General features: G+C 42.2%; 1 protein-coding gene across 2 annotated transcripts in view; it reads left to right on the top strand.

Moving 5' to 3' along the window:
- Nha1 (Na[+]/H[+] hydrogen antiporter 1) overlaps positions 1-18,597 on the top strand; it is a 450,871-nt gene that overhangs the window by 141,858 nt on the left and 290,416 nt on the right. Inside the window, exon 1 of one of the 2 annotated variants that reach the window (XM_067148052.2) lies at positions 7,919-8,012. The exons of the other annotated variant lie outside the window; for it this stretch is intronic. The gene's annotated coding sequence lies outside the window, so the exon portion shown is untranslated. Of the gene's footprint in view, positions 1-7,918; positions 8,013-18,597 lie in introns of those variants that run through there. 2 annotated transcript variants of the gene reach the window in all.

Below are 18,597 nucleotides of genomic sequence, written 5' to 3'. Positions count from 1 at the left end.
TATTTTTGGCTTTCTAGACCGGGGCCGCCAACTCATCGTCAGATGGCTCCTCAATTGTAATCACGTAGGCAAAGTAGACCTCGAACCAGCCCTCAGATCCAGGTAAAAAATTCCTGACCTGGCCGGGAATCGACCCCGGGGCCTCCAGGTAAGAGGCTGCCCCTACACCGCGAGGCCGTCATAAAAGTAGTTTACCGAGCTCGATAGCTGCAGTTGCTTAAGTGCGGCCAGTATCCAGTATTCGGGAGATAGTAGGTTCGAACCACACTGTCGGTAGCCCTGAAAATGGTTTTCCGTGGTTTCCCATTTTCACACCAGGCTAATGCTGGGGCTGTACCTTAATTAAGGCCACGGCCGCTTCCTTTCCAGTCCTAGCCCTTTCCTGTCCCATCGTCGCCATAAGACCTATCTGTGTCGGTGCGACGTAAAGCCAATAGCAAAATAAGTAGTTTAGTTCTAGAAAATTTGGTATGGCGCTGATATGAGTTGCTCATGATCACGGAATGGAATCACGACGTCCTCTGCTTGCATTTAAGGGTATTTAAAATGCGAAGGACTGGTATTGGTAGATTAACTTGAACGTTCAAGTACCCCTTTTCTGAGGAAAATGCCAACACTCCTGCTTATTGTGGGTAACAGTAAAAATTAATGGGAGGTTTCAAGATGCAACCTCGTGTCATATTTTAAATATAAACAAAATAACGTACACTGACTTGGTAAATGTCATGGGATAGTCACCTAATAGCGTTTGGGGCCTCCTCTGGCCCTGCGAACTGCAGTGAGACGCCGTGGAAGTGAGTCGGCAAGTCCCTGGTAGTCCTCTGGACGCAGCTGACATCAAATCGTTTGCAGAGCGGCCGCCAACGCTGGTCTGTTCGTGGGTGCAGGATCCATGGTACGGAGCCTGCGTTCCGGGACATCCAGATATGCTCGATAGGGTTCATATCGGGGCTCCTGGGTGGCCATGGCAGTCGTTGGACCTCCGCTGCATGTTCCTGGAACCATTCCCGGGCGACATGGCAGCGATGGGGCGGCGCGTTATCATCTTGAAACACCGCAGAACGTCTGGGCGCTGGAAGGCCAAAAATGGGTGGAGATGGTCTTCGAGCAGCTCAACATACCGTGTACTATTCAAAGTTCCTTCCAGAACAACTAGGGGGCCCATTCCATACCAGGAAAATGCACCCCAGACCATAACAGAGACACCAGCGCCCTGGACCACACTTTCGAGGAAGGCGGGATCCATCGCTTTATACACGGTGCCTCCCATCGGCATGGTGCAGTTGAAATCGTGATTCGTCCGACCATATCACGTTACGCCATTTTTCCAGTGTCCATTCCTGGTGACTGGCGACAAGTGCGCGTCGCTGTGCCCAATGACGTTGGGTTAATAGTGGTACTTGTGTGCGGCACCGGCTCCCATATCCCATAGAACCCGTGTTCCTACGGATTGTCCACTGGGAGACGTGTCTAGCACAGCCTGTGTTGAATTGAGCCGTCATTTGTTGCACGGTTGCCCGTCTGTCACTATTGACAATCCGTCTCAGATGTCGCCGGTCACGGTCATCGAGGGTGGCTGGACGGCCGGTCGTTCGTCTGTTGTGGACGGTGACACCCGCATTCAACCATTCAAGATACACCCTGGACACGGTTGATCGCGTGAAGCCGAATTCCCGCACCACTTCCGAAATCGCACTTCCCATCCATCGGGCACCGACCACCATACCCCATTCGAACGGTGTCACGACGACGTTCCATGTTACACCTGTCACATGCACAGCCACTGCTCACAAGGTCTCCTATACAACTGCCGCTGGCACAGGGGGCGTGTGGTGCGCAGACAACACACCTGCGCATCAGTGCTCCGCTATCCCATGACATTTGCTCAGTCAGTGTAGCCTATATGGCACAATGGAAAGCTGAGTAGTAAGCTTTATGAGTTAATATGCAGGCTACATAAAATCCTTTATTCAGGAAACTGACCCTCAATGGGTTTGCCATCCCCAGTATTGTACGATTTTTATGTTTTGGTATATAATTAGTTCCTTAAAAGGAGCACGGACCCACGTAGCACAGCCGTCTCGGAAATCGCGGGTGGGTAGCTCTCCTTGAGGGCAAACCTCTTGTACAACTCGACCATCATCCCCGGTATGGTACCTCTTTCACCCACTAATAATCCGTAGACGTTGACGGAGTTTACATGATATTTTTCCATGATATAATTGGATACTATAACGTAGATTGCCTGCTTCTCAGAGTGCACACCTCATTCTAAACGTACTGTTGGGTCCAGTATTACAGAACTATCTCTGTTTATCCATGGCTAGAATATCTATTCTTCTCGTGCTACCATTTTCAGCTAAGCAGTTCACATCTTCATATACCTCCCGCCTGTTATCGCGAAAGGTTTTTGCAGTAAGGCCGCGAATTGTGTGATGGCGAGTATTCCTAATCAATGAGCCGAATGGACAGTACAAAGATTCAATCTCACTGCAGGGGTTGTTCTCCTGGCTTCTACCGTACAAGCTTCTTGCTGGAGCCACGTCTGCCATCGTTCTGATTCTTTCAGTCCAGACAGGCCTAACGTTTTTGCGAACAACTCATTTCTATACTTGTGCTGTGCAAAGAAGGAAATTCCTTGACCATTTTTGGGAAGGGTGCATGATTAGAGAATGTGAAATAGTCCTTCATATACACGAAGGTATAATGTACCAATATTTATCTGTAAAAACTACCGGATGCTACTTTCTTTATATAAAATCTTAATTTGGTAGCTAAATGAAAGTCACTCTTTCACTCGTCTGTATAGTTTTAGAAGCGCACATAATTATATGATCACATTGTTGATACTGATGTTTGGGAAAGTGACTTCAATGCACTGCTTATAGCGAAACTTTTTAATAGGACAATGATAGTCACTGAAAGATTTGCGTAGAAATACTTTCTTAAAGTTGTATATCCACAGAATTATGCACAAGAAGGATTTCATAGCTAAAGGTACACGAATGTTCCTTTTTAAAGAACTATGAAATGTTACGTAGGAGACTGCACGTTTGAACAAAGTTGCTTCAACATGTTCGCGATGGAGTTCAATTCTATATTTCTTTCTCCCTGCCGAAGGGATTTTTCCGCCTTTCATATTGTTCTGGTAGATGTGAAAAAGGTACATTCTTTTAACAGTGCTAACAGTGCATTTTTGTGCTTTTTCGTTTTTTACTTCCATCACAGGAAAGCCGAGAATCACCGGTGGCACATACGCCTTTTCTTTTCGAAAGACTGTCTCGAAAAGACAGTCCAGTTCTCTTTAACGGGAACTAATTTATATAATAATCATTAAAACAGGTGCTATAATTTCAGAAATTAGTACACTCTTCAAGTTCTTCCAGCATTATTGATGGTGACGGGAGTTAATGCACGTCCCATATTGTTGCCGTCGGCACGACCAATAGTTACGTCATACACTATGTCTCGTCCTGGGAACCGTATGGAATGATTTCAATTCTTCGCTATGTCTGCCGTAATATAAATCAGTATTAGAGCGTGTATCAGCAGAGGTACAAGCCGTCACGAACGGGTTAGAATACAATTTAGTTGCCTCATTTCTAAAGGGGAGAGCAGCATTTTACTTTTTAGACGAATTCTGCTTACAGTAGCTTTTAAAAGTATACTATAGCCTGCAGTGATTTAGTGTAAGTCACAAAAATATGAATGATATTGAGACATTCGATCTACATTCTTCTTAAATCGCAATCATGGAAACTTATGTTCTATCATTAAATCGGTGTCTGTTTAAAAGAACCTTATCTTAAGAATAATGATTAAAGAATGCGTGATGGTTAATCCCTCTTGATGACTTGTTTGAAGTAACGATGATATCGTCACTCCTATTCCAAAACCCCGAATGTGACAATGATCTTCATATCCATTATTTCCCATAAGACTGGTCACGCCTCCCAGCCACAGTCCATCAGACCAATTTTCGTTGAGTTCACTTTTCTATGAGCATGTGTAAAGGACAGTAAATCTTAATACATCACACTCTAAGAGCGGCTAAATATGCCATGCAAACACACATTCCTACAGTACGGTGCAGTTCGGTTCATTTTCCTTTCCACATCCGCATAGGAAAATGAACTCAACGAAATTTGTTCTGATAGACTGTATATCAATATGTGTCTTGGAGGCGTGACCAGTCTTAAGGGAAATAATGGATAGGAAGAGCACTTTTCAATTCATGGTTTTGGCGTAGGAGCGACAGTATGTAATCTACTACGTCTAAATAAGTAATTTAACTGGCAGAATATGTAGTGTTTAATTACAATAGAGTCAGGCCAGCTCGTGGAAGGCGTTATGCAGTCCCAACCTTACTTAACCCTGCAATATGGAACGTATTATTCCAAATTTTAGAAGATTTTTACAGAACTACAAAAACTGTTGAGGGTCAATACAGTAAATTTCAAAGAATGATTGATTATTTCTCACCATGATTCGATATGGTGATTTATCGAGTCCATACAGAAAAATAAAGATACAATTATGTTTCTAAAACTGAATTATTGTCGGGGCATGGGAGACTAAAACATCATATCAAGAGAACGTATTCCGTGAATTTACAAGTGGAAAACGTGGTCTGAAACTATTATACAAGCAAGGAAAATCAAGAAATACGTACCTTTCTCAGAGGATTATCCGAAAATATCGGAGAAAATGAGAACTGAAAAGATGTCACATAAAAAATTCCACAATAAATTAACGGCAGAAATTTTGATGGTCAACTGAATATGCTGCAACATTTCTGTTTTAAGGGCTGTTCATGCCATTATTTGTTGAAAAAAGTGCAATGCCATTCATGATGTATCACAATTCCCATACAGTACACATTGCGTTATTTTTCATTCTAGCTGGCGGTTAGGTGCGCGCAACTGTGAGCTTGCATCCGGGCGATAATTTGTTCGAACTCGACTGTTGCCAGCCCAGAAGATGATTTTCAGTGGTTTCCCATTTTGACACCAGGCAAAGTCTACGGCTGTCTCTTAATTAAGGCCACGACCACTTCATTTGCACTCCTAGCCCTTCCCTATCCCATAGTCATCATGACACCTATCAGAGTGGATGCGACGTAAAGCAAATAGTAAAAATAATAAAAAAATAAAAACCTTCGACAAAAGATGTTACATAATATTTGGGAGGTAAGTAAAAATATATTTACAGAAAGTAGGGATGAATATCCGCTGTTAAAATGTGTGCTTTTGTATACTTTAGTGAATAGTATGTCCGAGAAGGAGCTTGAAGTTGAGTGTGATGTTTGGAGATAGGTAGTAGCTTCGTTTGCCCCTCGGCTTATAGCACCCGCCATACCATGCCTCAGGCAGTATGCGCGCATAATGTGTAAGAAACAGCTCTACGTACAGTACACTACAGCACTGCAGTCTCAGGTAGTATGCATGCGTAAATTGTGTGAAAACACTCCACGTACAAGAAGCCAACGTTTTCACATAAATCCCACACAAAGTATTTTATCATTAAATACTACCTGAGATAAAAACGTCAAATTTTCAACTTATGTTGTTATTTTTTTATATAGGACATTATTTTGACGTCATATGTGTTCACGGCCGCACCAATAACCAACAGAAAAAAATGTGTGTACTTATCGCCCATACAGCCTATATAGAGCAATCAACTCAATGACATACTGTATGTGAACTGGACGAGTTGGCCGTGCTGTTAAGGGCGCGCAGCTGTGAGCTTGCATCTGGAAGATAGTGGGTTCGAACCCCACTGTCAACAGCCCTGAAGATGGTTTTCCGTGGTTTCCCATTTCCACACCAGGCAAATGCTGAGGCTGTACCTTAATTAAGGCCACGGCCGCTCCCTTTCTACTCCTTGGCCTTTCCCATTCCATCGTCGCCATGAAACCTGTCCGTGTCGGTGCGACGTAAAGCAAATGAAAAAAAGAAAAACATGTGAAAAAGACTTTTAAATGTCTGAAATTCTAACCTTGGAAGATAAATTGATATAACGAAATGAAGATAACATTTTAGAATATAACCAGTTATGAATTTACTTGATAATATCTTAGGTGATATATATCAAGAGTTACCTCCCAACTAAATTTCGAATTAATTTCCAACATCCATCATTCACGTAGTGGGACTGAGAACGAAATAAAATTTTGATTTATCACTGTTAAAGGAATCTTAACATTTACACGAAAATCTTTGAGACGAGTCAAAAAGATTAGCGCCGGCCTGTGGCCCAGACAGTAGAATCGCTGGCCTTCTGTGCTCAGGATGGCGAGTTTGATCCCAGTTCACTTCGGTGGTATTTGAATGTGCTCAAATACGTCAGCCCCATGTTGGTAGGTTTACTGGCACAGAAAAGAACTCCTGACGGACAAAATGCAAGTACCTCGCTGTCTTCGGAAACCGTAAAAGTAGTTAGTGAAAGTACAACAATATTGTTTTTCCAAAGATAATATCCAGGGTCAAGATTTAGTGTTTTCAGATTATTTCAACAACCTATGCATGTAATACATTCTGATAAAACAACTTCGCTGAACACTAGCTATAAGTGAATAATTTTCATTTAGCTAACTTTGAATATAGAAGTCCGCCTCTGTGGTGTAGTGGTTAGTGTGATTAGCTGCCACCCCCGGAGGCCCGGGTTCGATTCCCGGCTCTGCCACGAAATTTGAAAAGTGGTACGAGGGCTGGAACGGGGTCCACTCAGCCTCGGGAGGTCAACTGAGTAGAGGTGGGTTAGATTCCCACCTCAGCCACCCTGGAAGTGGTTTTCCGTGGTTTCCCACTTCTCCTCCAGGCAAATGCCGGGATGGTACCTAACTTAAGGCCACGGCCGCTTCCTTCCCGCTTCCTTGTCTATCCCTTCCAATCTTCCCATCCCCCACCAAGGCCCCTGTTCAGTATAGCAGGTGAGGCCGCCTGGGCGAGGTACTGATCATTCTCCCCAGTTGTATCCCCCGATCCGATGTCTGAAGCTCCAGGACACTGCCCTTGAGGCGGTAGAGGTGGGATCCCTCGCTAAGTCCGAGGGAAAAGCCAACCCTGGACAATAAACAGATTAAGAAAGAAAGAATATAGAAAAGGGAAACAACCAAAACTGATTTTCACGTAATACTCTTTCTTCTCATTTGGATCGCAGATTTTAACCTTTTTTCAACACCACATAGTTTATTCAACTTATCTCCTCTTTCATATGATATAATTAATTCACATTTAATCTGGATGAACATAAGCCATTTCATTATTCCGTCACATCATATCGAAAAATGAAAATCCACAGCCTGCTTCCAGTCAGTCGACCGAGTCAGGAATGGAATGAATGAAGCCCCCATCTAGCGGCGAGGATAGAAACAGTGCCGGCTGCCGAAGCCTGTCGCACTCCTCTAGAGCAATGATTAATGAATGACAGTTGAAATTAAATGATATTGGAGAATGTTGCTGGAGTGATATATGAGAGGGAAAACCGGAGTACCCGGAGTACCTGTCCGCCTCCGCCTTGTCCAGCACAAATCTCACATGGATTGACCGGAATTTGAACCACAGAACCCAGTGGTGAGAGGTCGGCGCGCTGCCACCTGAGCCACGGAGATCCACATCATATCGACTTAATCTCCAATTTATTATTATTATTATTATTATTATTATTATTATTATTATTATTATTATTATTATTATTATTAACATCTCGACACAGCCTGATGGCATTCTAAATGCGAGAATCCTGTGACAATTTATTTACTTCCAAAGTTTTAGAAACCATTTCGAGTGAAAAATTCCGGCAGTCCGAGATGTCCCAAGCCCAACAGATCGTTTAAACACCTGTGGCCGTGTTGGTACTGTGCTGTAGTGGGGAGCCACCTCGCTATATAAGATAGCAGCCTTGCCTACAGGCCGGTCATTCTTGTTGTGCTGTGTGCTGTGAATTAAGTGAGTGACAACATGCGGTGTTAGGAGCTGTTAAACATTAATTAGGACCTCTGCAGACAGGTAAGATAGCACGTTCAGATTTTTCCATAAATGACATTTATTGTGAGGTTTTGTTGTATTTCTTTGTACACTATGGCCTAGAGAGTTGAGTTATACCGTGACACTGACACACGCTTCTGTTGTAATCTTATCTTCAATCTTTTTAACAATCACTTCGAGTCTGATGCAGACGATGGCCCTCTCCTTTCATTCTTACCCTCATCCACAACAGATCACAACATGAAACCCCAACATGGGTCTGCACTGCTAGTGCGAACTATCGATAGTTCTGTTCTTTTTACATCCCTTAGTGAGTTCCACAGGGATGCTAATTAGGGCCTCTTCTGTTTTCGTCTTTCTTTCTTTCTTTTTTTTTTTTTTTTTTTTTTTTTGCATGTTCTTAACGTCACAACAAAACACATAAGATTCCAGTGACAGAGGGATTGGAAATATTGTAGTCATAGCCTTAATTAAAGCACAGCTCCAGCATTTTACCGGCGTGAAAGTAGAAAACCATAGAAAACCATCATCGGGATTGTTAACGATGGGATTCGAACCCACCATCACCCGAATGCAAGCTTACAGCTATAACGTTCTCGTTTGCTATGCAGAAGATTACGAAAATTGCGTCACGGTCGTGAGCCATCTAAGAGTACTTAAAAGTGAGAAATTCGTGCTAGTGAAAGCATTTCCAGAACACAATTAAAATATTGTGGCGACCCGTAAGATAGTTAGATAGTGACGGAACTAAAGATGTACCGAAAAGTGCGGATAATGATTAAATAATAGGATCAAAGTTTTATTTAGTAACAGCAAAATATAAGGAGCTACTTGAGGAATATACGACAAATGATCAACAACGACAAACGTGGATTTTTTTGCTAATTGCTTTACGTCGCACCGACACAGATAGGTCCTGTGGCGACGATGGGATAGGAAAGGACTAGGAGTGGGAAGGAAGTGGCCGTGGCATTAATTAAGGTACAGTCCCAGAATTTTCCTGGTGTGAAAATGGGAAACCAAGGAAAACCATCTTCGGGGCTGCCGACAGTGCGGTTCAAACCCACTTTTTCCCGGATGCAAGGTCACAGCTGCGCGCCTTTAACCGCACGGCCAACTCGTCCGATAAAAGTGGATTTAAGAAATTTAGAAAAAAAGAATACCAGTTCTTGAGAAACGGTATTGGGGCTCACTCAGCCTGCAACCAAAATGAGTACCTGGTTATTTCCTGTGCACAAAGGCTGTTGAGCATAGAAATCCCACTTAGTATCCAGGTTACTGATAGTGGAAGCTCTTATTTTCCAGTTCTCCAACGACCTCCATTGTCATTTTATTACATCCTTGCTATTGTTGGTCATTTGTATTATATTGTCCGGTAGCTCCTTTCTTCGATTATACTTTTTTTGCTAGTGGCTTTACGTCATACTGACACAGATAGGTCTTATTGTGACGATGGAATAGGAAAGGCCTGGTAGTTGGAAGGAAGTGGCCGTGGCCTTAATTAAGGTACAGCCCTAGCATTTTCCTGGTGTGAAATGGGAAACCACGGAAAGCCACCTTCAGGGCTGCTGGCAGTATAATTCAAGCCCACTATCTCCCGGATGCAAGCTCACAGCCATGCGCCTCTAACCGCACGACCAACTCGCCCGGTCGACTATACTAAGTAGAAATGGATGATCTTATTGGTTAATAGGTGTTCACTTTTGTAGTAGAGAGGTTGAGTGGCCAGGTCTTAGATTCCTGGCATACCGTACCGCCCTGACGTTAATCCTCAGTGGTAGTCGAGGCATCATCTTGATAAAAGTAGCCTATACATTTTATAGTGTTTTCGTTTTAAGATGAATTACAGTATAAATGGCCCCATGGTGCAAAGTTGATGTCCCAGCCTCTTGCTGAGGGCACTAGACTTGAATTCTAGCTGGTCAAAAGATTTTAATCCTAGAGATGGATCGGGCTTATGACCATTATTGAGGAGCTGTCTGACATAAGATGCTGTAAATCTCAGTAAATATCTAGCAATCCGTATAAAGAAGATTTATAAGCTGATCACCGATAAGCTGAGCCCTTTATAACTCATTTAGGAAAAGTCAGTGATTCCCGTAGTCTAGGGAAAGCATGACTTCCCCGCCTAGTCCAGGGACCTAAATCTTGGACTGAATTCTGAAAAAGTGTTGAGTCAGCCTCCGTTGAACTATATGGTATGACAGGTAGTGGATCCGGTTTAGAGAAGCAAGCAATACGCTGATCACGTAACACTATAGTACTTGCAGGACAAATGGCTGGAGAGCTGTTTCCTTGACAGGTGGAGACTTGTCATGAGCTGTATGTACTATAAGAATATTTTAGTCAAAGTGTGGGGTAATTTACAGTATACGCATTTATAATCTGAAAGAACGAAAGGAAGGCACAAGAAGAGCAACAAATCTTCACCATTTTTGTTTAAAAATGACTTGGGCTTAGTGCAAGAAGCAATTATAAAAACTTCTACAAAACATACAGTCTCTGAATTTATAATGAAGGCATACTACATGTACGGTATGTGTACCTACGTTCGTAGGATTAAATAGTTGAACAAAACTCTTTATTATATAAATTCAAAATACATTGTTCCTCGTATAACATGACTATTCATAATGACATGAAAAAATAGCACACAGATTTAAAAATTAAAAGACTAGCATGAAAGGAACGGGAAAATGTTGTTACGCAAGGGTCCACACATTAAATTGATGTTAAATAGGCTTGGCAATAAAATTCGGTGTGTATTTGCCACAACAATGTTAGTACGGAAAAATTCACTAACCACCAAGAATTGTACTGTTACTGTTATTCCCTTCTTTCTTCAGATGCCACTGCATTGCGACCTACTGCAACCATAGGGACATCTCTGGACATCGATAATGAAAGTAGACTTCCGAAAATGAAACTGCTATAAAATATTTGCGAATTCCGAGTGTATGAATTTCGAAATAGTAAGACATTACTGCACTGTTAAATGTATTTGAAGAGCTAATTTTATTTAAGTTTATGTAATTAATTTAATTTCATGGTAAGTGAAAATTCTCTTCACCTCCTCGATGTGACCATGGCAAGAGATCGTATCTAGCAAGCCCACCGAGTTTTATTTAGAGTTCTTACGAGTAATGCCAGTGAGATTTGGTCCAGGCTCCTTTACTTAAGAAAATATTCTTAGTTTGAACCCCTGTGCGTTGGGGTGATATAATACACCCATGGTATCCCCTGCCTGTGGAAGGAGGCGACTAAATGGGTAAATGCTAGGTCCGTGTTTTTTCAGGGCATGTCCTACTTCTTTTATTCGTCCGGAAGGAAGTTAATCATTATTTGCTGAGATTCCGTATTGAATTTGAAAATGCAATACACACATCCAGCAACGGTTATTGTCGTCAATCCATACCAGGATAACTATTGTCGGGAATTTGATGCCAATGAAGTGTTTACAGCGATCTCTGATACTCACGAGTTTATTTTTTTATTTTTTATTTTTTTGCTAGGGGCTTTACGTCGCACCGACACAGATAGGTCTTATGGCGACGATGGGATAGGAAAGGCCTAGGAGTTGGAAGGAAGCGGTCGTGGCCTTAATTAAGGTATAGCCCCAGCATTTGCCTGGTGTGAAAATGGGAAACCACGGAAAACCATCTTCAGGGCTCCCGGATGCAAGCTCACAGCCGCGCGCCTCTACGCGCTCGGCCAACTCGCCCGGTACTCACGAGTTTAAAGCATCGAAACGATCGAATGATTTCTGGGGTCTCGCTGTTGCTTGTTGGTTCTTACTGGTACTACAGAATGTTTGTATTATTACATCTACACAATGTTTCAATACTATACAGCATCACCCCTTTCTATTATGAAACTTTGATGTCTAGTTTGCGATAACTTTGGGCCTTCAGAGACTTTTGCTCGCGGGAATTCCATTATGTTAACTGTACCCCATGGAGTACTCAACTAAGGAGAGCAGGTTTTCAATCACGGGACCTATAAATTTCTAGAATTGTTTCCACTTTGTTTTACAACTGGCTTTACGTCGCAGTGACACGGATAGTTCTTAAAGCGATGATGGGATAGAAAACGGCCAGGAGTGGGAGAAAGCGGCCGTGGCCTTGATTAAGGCACAGCTTCAACATTTGTTTGGTGTGAAAATGGGAAATCACGGAAAACCACCTTCAGGGCTGCCGATAATGGGGTTTGAACTCACTATCTCCCGATTATTGGACACTAGCCGCACTTAAGTGACTGTAGCTATCGATCTCGGTTTGATGCCATTTAGGCTGCCTGCGTGTCACATTCAATGTTCCATTTTGCTCTCTCGAACGATTTGTCACTGAGTTGTAATTAAATTTATCCGGTAATCACCAATTACCCTATGTCACAGAGAGCTTTTATCTGCCGATATCGTGCAACATGGAGTGCTTTAATGGACTCTTCCCGTACTTTAAAAATCCCACTCTCTCTGCCGGATATGAACCGATGATCTCGGGATCCGAAGGCCGACATCTACCATTGTTCCACAGTGTGAGCCAACAACACTGATATATATGTACTATTCCTTATAAAATCGCAATGCTTTGGGCAGAGAAAATGAATAAAAATGATGTGTTTTAAATTCCCTCCACAGAAAGTAATACGAGGGTTGTAAATCAAGTACTGGCAATATTGATAGAACGCAATATTTAATGAACTAACAAGTACAATTGAATTACTTTCCTTCAGTCTAGTCTTTTACCTTTTGCCAAAATAATGTCGGGAAGCTGTTGGGGGCAGTTGGCAAGGCGTTCTCTGTTGATGACAGCGACGGAGCGCCCCACTGCGTGGAGTAGAGATGCCACGTCAGGAAACCGGCGGCTTCGGAGGAGTTCCTTCAACTTAGGTTATAGGTCGAAGTCACAAGGACACATGTCTGGTGACTGCGGAGGGTGTTCCAGGACCTCCTAATGTCACTGTTGCAATAAAGGCGACATAACAACGTACGTTGTCATGCAACAGATTGGGCGATCGTCTCGCAATAAACGTGGTGCCATTTCTATACCTCGATGAATTGATGTGGGACACAAAGGGACAAAATTTTCCTCATGTTAAAACAATTCGTCAGTATGTGCCACTCCGTTTGATGACTAAGACCAACCTCTACCGATAATTCCCGAACAGTCCATCGATGGTCTACGGAAACGAGACCACTCACGCTGTAAATCTGATCTTGAGGAATGGAGTATCGGCCTCGCGGTGTTAACCCACAGGCTTATTCCGACCCGCACGAAACAACTTGACCTATCGTGCAACCGTCCTCTACGGTAATGCATTCTCTCCACAGGCTTCACGTAATCCTCGATGACATTCTGATGCATTTTTGCCGTGGGCAACCTCAATTGTACTCCACGAACGCTAATCACCTTTTGAAAAAATGCTTTAGATTGGTGAAAACGACACTCTTCACTTCAACGCCACACAAATGGATGCCCATCAAATGCACACTACACAACGACAATAGCTCCGCCTGACCGCTCCCATATCCTATTTTTGCATGCCCAATCTCCTACGAGTGTCTGGACTACGTTGCGACTACTTTATTTCTACCTCTCGTAGAATTATTTCCGTTCTTCTTTCTTTTATACCACTTTTCTCACACTCTGGTGGCGTCGCGGGTGCAAATTGTGTCGACAATATCGTTTCCACCCTACCTGACGGCCGGATACCCTTTCTGACGCGAACCTTATGTAGAAAGAGGGATGCATTCACTATGGTGGTTGGTAGGGTGATGTGCGAATATGAAGAGGAGTGCGTTGGGATAAAATCCGGCACTCAGTCCCCGAATCAGAGGAATTAACCTGACATGATTAAAACCTTCGATCCCTCAATGAATCGAACCCTGGATCCTCTGAACCGAAGATCTCAACACTGACAATTTATTCAAGCAGCCGGATCTAATTACGATGTCAAAATCACGCCAATCGTTGAGTTATTTGATTAATGTGTTGCCCAAAATGACTTTTAATACTTCAGTTCTATTTAAACAAGACATCATATAATCTTGGAACTAAACAGGCTGATTCAGAATGACGCGACAACGTTTTGTATGTTGTATGGTTTGGAAAACGGATCATTTTGCAAGCGTGGACCCACGCCAGAAAAGTAGTGCTTTTGGGCGCTGTAGGGAATCAAACTTTGACAATACTTTCAGTATGGTGACTAGAACGTACCACATTTCGTCAGGCAACCCAACCAGAGCATCACGTCATGCAGAAGGTTTCAAATTGCCGATCTCCAACTTGACTACAGGTTCGTCGACGCTGCAGAGATTCGTGCATTTAGTTAAAGACTTGTGGTTGTGTGTTCATTATTTAAGTTCCTGCGTAGATTCTTACCATAAGATCCCCCTTTGATAATACAGGAGTCTCGTACAGCGTACCCTTCACAGTACCCCATACCATAACTTCTTTGACTATCTATGCCATTCTCTGCACCGATGATGTAAGCTGTGTATTCAATGTTGGAAGTCGACAATTTAAAACTCCTAAAGTACAACTAAATCAATCTGATACAACCCGTGATACTGTGTTGGCTAAGGTCACGTACGAAATTCCAGGAGTCTGTGCAGCTCCTTAAGATATACCCCTATCTTTAATCTGCGATATGATGCTCATATATCACCTCATTATAAGAAGCTGTCACGGTTTCAAGTGCAACAGTGCCGTACACTTCACATGTTATCACTTCTACGCAAAATGCTTGCTACTAATACTCCCGAACATCTTCCTTCACCTTTGTCTCACCTCTCGTCCAATCATTACCACAATGCAAGTTCTGGCTTCTCTCTTGCCATACCCGCAAACCACACTGCTTTTCACAACCACTCTTGCATAATATATGCGTCTACGTCATGGAATTATCTACCTGCAAACATTGGGGGATGTTCCCCTCATCTCAAGTTTAAAGTGGCTTGCCGCGTGCACTTGCTGGGTAGACCCCACTGACTTGCTGGATAACTGTTGAATGAACGAATTAACCAATGAATGAGACGAATCGTTGTATTAGTATTGTTACTTCATATAAAGTGTAGCTATTTTAGAATTAATTTTATTATTATTATTAATAATAATAATAATAATAATAATAATAATTAATAATGATAATATTTGTGTTATATGTATTTGTAATATACATATATTTGTGGTGGTTAGGTGTAAGAGAGGGCCTTGAGACCGAACTTCGCCACAAATAAAGGCATTATCTATCTATCTTTCTATCTATCTATCTATCTATCTATTTACAGTTTATTTTTTGTAAGTTAACGCACGTTGTGATGCTGTCGAGGCTTCTTGACAAACTCAAAACGCACAATCATCACTACATACGAAGCGTTTTCAAACTTCGACGCACCATAGTGTTCAAGGCGAAATGACACTGTGGTGGCCTGTGGAACGTGACTACGATGTCATCATGCTTTGTACTGGCCGTGTGAGTAATAGCTGAGCACAGGTACTTGGTAAACAAATTATAGAAGGTGATGGAAACATTACTCAACTTAATATACATTCTGTGGGTAAGGCATGAGATCTTAACGCATTTGATTGTAGCCAGATTTTCGGTACCAAAAGTATGGGCCATTCAATCTCGAAAGCCCTTCAGGCACAGAGCTTCCCACATCAGACGTGCCAAGAGTGTATCCTGAGTACGTGGATTGAAGCAAAACCACCATCGCCCAGGTCAACTATCACGGCGTGCAATGTATTGACAAGAGGGTTCGCCGTCGGCTAGCTCGGATGGTAAAGAGCGGTTACACGAGTTGCAGTGCATCATATCATTCGCGAATTCATTGCTGGACAACAAAGAAACCATACCGTCCAGAATCATCTCCTCACAATTGGGTGCAGAAGCCGCCGTCCTACTAGCGTACATCTTCTCAACGCACGTAATACCGGGCGAGTTGGCCGTGCGCGTAGAGGCGCGCGGCTGTGAGCTTGCATCCGGGAGATAGTAGGTTCGAATCCCACTATCGGCAGCCCTGAAAATGGTTTTCCGTGGTTTCCCATTTTCACACCAGGCAAATGCTGGGGCTGTACCTTAATTAAGGCCACGGCCGCTTCCTTCCAACTCCTAGACCTTTCCTCTCCCATCGTCGCCATAAGACCTATCTGTGTCGGTGCGACGTAAAACCCATAGCAAAGAAGAAAGAACGCACGTAATAAGGTACAAACATTGACGTGAGCAAAGAAACAACGCAACTGGACTCTCGAAACATGGTAAATGGTCACCTGGGTAGAAGAGTCAAGGTAACAGTTGTTACATCCGATAACAGGGTACAAATGCGTCTCCAAACACATGTGGCAAAGGAGCCCCTCTTGCCAGCAGGGCAGAGTTCAGCTCAGTGGTATCCTCGTATGGGGACAGTTCACATGAGATGAAATGAGGCCCCTGGTACACCAGCGAACATCCCTCAACAGCGAACGAAATAGAAACCTGCTGCCAGATCATGTTCGTCCACTTCCTCACCTCCATTACTCCTAAGGAGACTAGTGCGTTTAGTAAGATAATGCATCGATCTATCACTCCGGAATTATGGCCAGGTCGTTCAATATAAACTCCACGGACAGGACAACGCTTGCCTAGTTTAGAGGGTCATCCAGTCTCAATCTATTTGAACACAAGTATGATGCTATCCAGAGGATGGTGCGCGTCCTAGTCTCTCTTGCAACCAACCTCTGTGTATTACGAGAGGCTGTGCAGTGGGTATGGACCAGCACGTTTCCTCAAACGTTCCGATGTGTTGTGTATGTCACGCTGCATCGCTGCCATCATCCGGTCGAAAGTGGGTAATACACGCTACTACCCATGCATCCCTAATACAATTGCTTATACGTGTATTTCAGCCTTTATCTTGGGATAATGTCTAACTAATCTTTAATGGTTTTTAATTATGCCACAGCTATTGATACTAATTTTTCCAAGAGTCCGGGTTCACAGCGGGGATATGTCATCTTTTCGTCTTTGCTAGTAGTTTAAATCTTAGTAACATACAGTAGTTTTCAGTGGCGAGGGAATAGGGAATATATAGAGAGATCGTGGTGATAATAGAGGTGCAGGCCCAGCATTTATCTAGCGCGAAACCACATAAATCCTTTAATTACATCTGTATTATTTATTTATTTATTTATTTATTTATTTATTTATTTATTTATTTATTTATTTATTTATTTATTTATTTATTTATTTATTTATTTATTGTCCGGCTCCATGTTTAAATGGTTAGTGTGCTGGCCTTTGGTCACAGGGGCCCGGGTTCGATTCCCGGCGGGGTCGCTGGCAAGGGGACTGGGTGTATGTGTCGTCATCATCATTTTCATCCTCATCACGACGCGCAGGTCGCCTACGAGAGTCGATTCAAAAATGACCTTCACCTGGCGAGCCGAACATGTCCTCGGACACTTCCGGCACTAAAAAAGCCTTAATACGCCATTCCATTTATTTATTTATTTATTTATTTATTTATTTAAATTTATTTATTTATTATTATTATTATTATTCGCCTTTATTACCCTTTCTAGGGTACAATAAATCAACTTTGGTTACTTTTCTTTGCATTTAACTATCATCGTTTCCAAACTTCCTTCATATTCTGAAAATATTGTTCCTTTTCCTCTTGAGTCCATTTTCTTCCAGTTGTTAACTTCTTTCTCTTCTGAATCCCTGCCTTTCATGTTACTTCTCTGAAACGTGTTCTCTATTTTAATTCCAGTGTTTTTCATATCCTTTGCAGTTTCAATGAACCACGTTGGCTTGGATTCGTAACTATTCAATAAGTTGAAGATTAGTTAGTCTATAGTTATTCATTCTATAAATATGTACAAAAAACCTCAAGTCTCATTTTCCTCAGTACAGTAGACAGTTTTTAAACTTTTAAATATAGCTCTCGGTTTGATCGCAGTCTAAATTCAGCATTTTTTTCTTATAGGTCCCAGTATTTTTCTCAAAATTCTTCTTTCAAATTTTTCTAATTTTTCAAGATCCCGAATTCTTGGAAGCTTAATAGTTTCTGCTGCATATACAATTTCTAGCCCAGTCACTGTTTGATAATTTCAAGTTCCAGAATAGAGATCTCTTAATGTATATATATTTTGTCATATGAAACATCCTTTCCATTTTGTTTACTCTTATATCTATAGCTACCTTTTCTTTTGTGCTGTTTGTTATCCAGTCTCCCAGGTATTTAAAGCAATCTGTCGAAGATATTATGTTATTGTTAACTGTGATATTTTGAGGGACATTAATGATGTTTGTCATGAGCTTTATTTTTCCAAATGATATTTTCAATCCTATTTTGGCCACTTGTTTCTGTAATTCTCGTATTTGTTCTTGAGCAATATCTAATGTGTCTGTAATAAGCCCCATGCCATCTACGAAAGCTGAACAGTCTATAATTGTTTTACATGGATTTCTTCCTTGTTGAACACCTTTAGTATTGATGGTTTTCTTCCATTCTCGAACTACCTTCTCTAATGCACAATTGAAGAGTACAGGTGGCAAACTATCTCCCTGTCGTATACCTGATCTTATTTCGAATGGTTGTGGCAGTTCTCCCAAAATTTTACTT

The sequence above is a fragment of the Anabrus simplex genome, chromosome 1 (assembly GCF_040414725.1).
Source record: "Anabrus simplex isolate iqAnaSimp1 chromosome 1, ASM4041472v1, whole genome shotgun sequence".
Lineage (NCBI taxonomy): Eukaryota > Metazoa > Arthropoda > Insecta > Orthoptera > Tettigoniidae > Anabrus > Anabrus simplex.
This window is presented reverse-complemented; position numbering and strand designations above follow the sequence as displayed.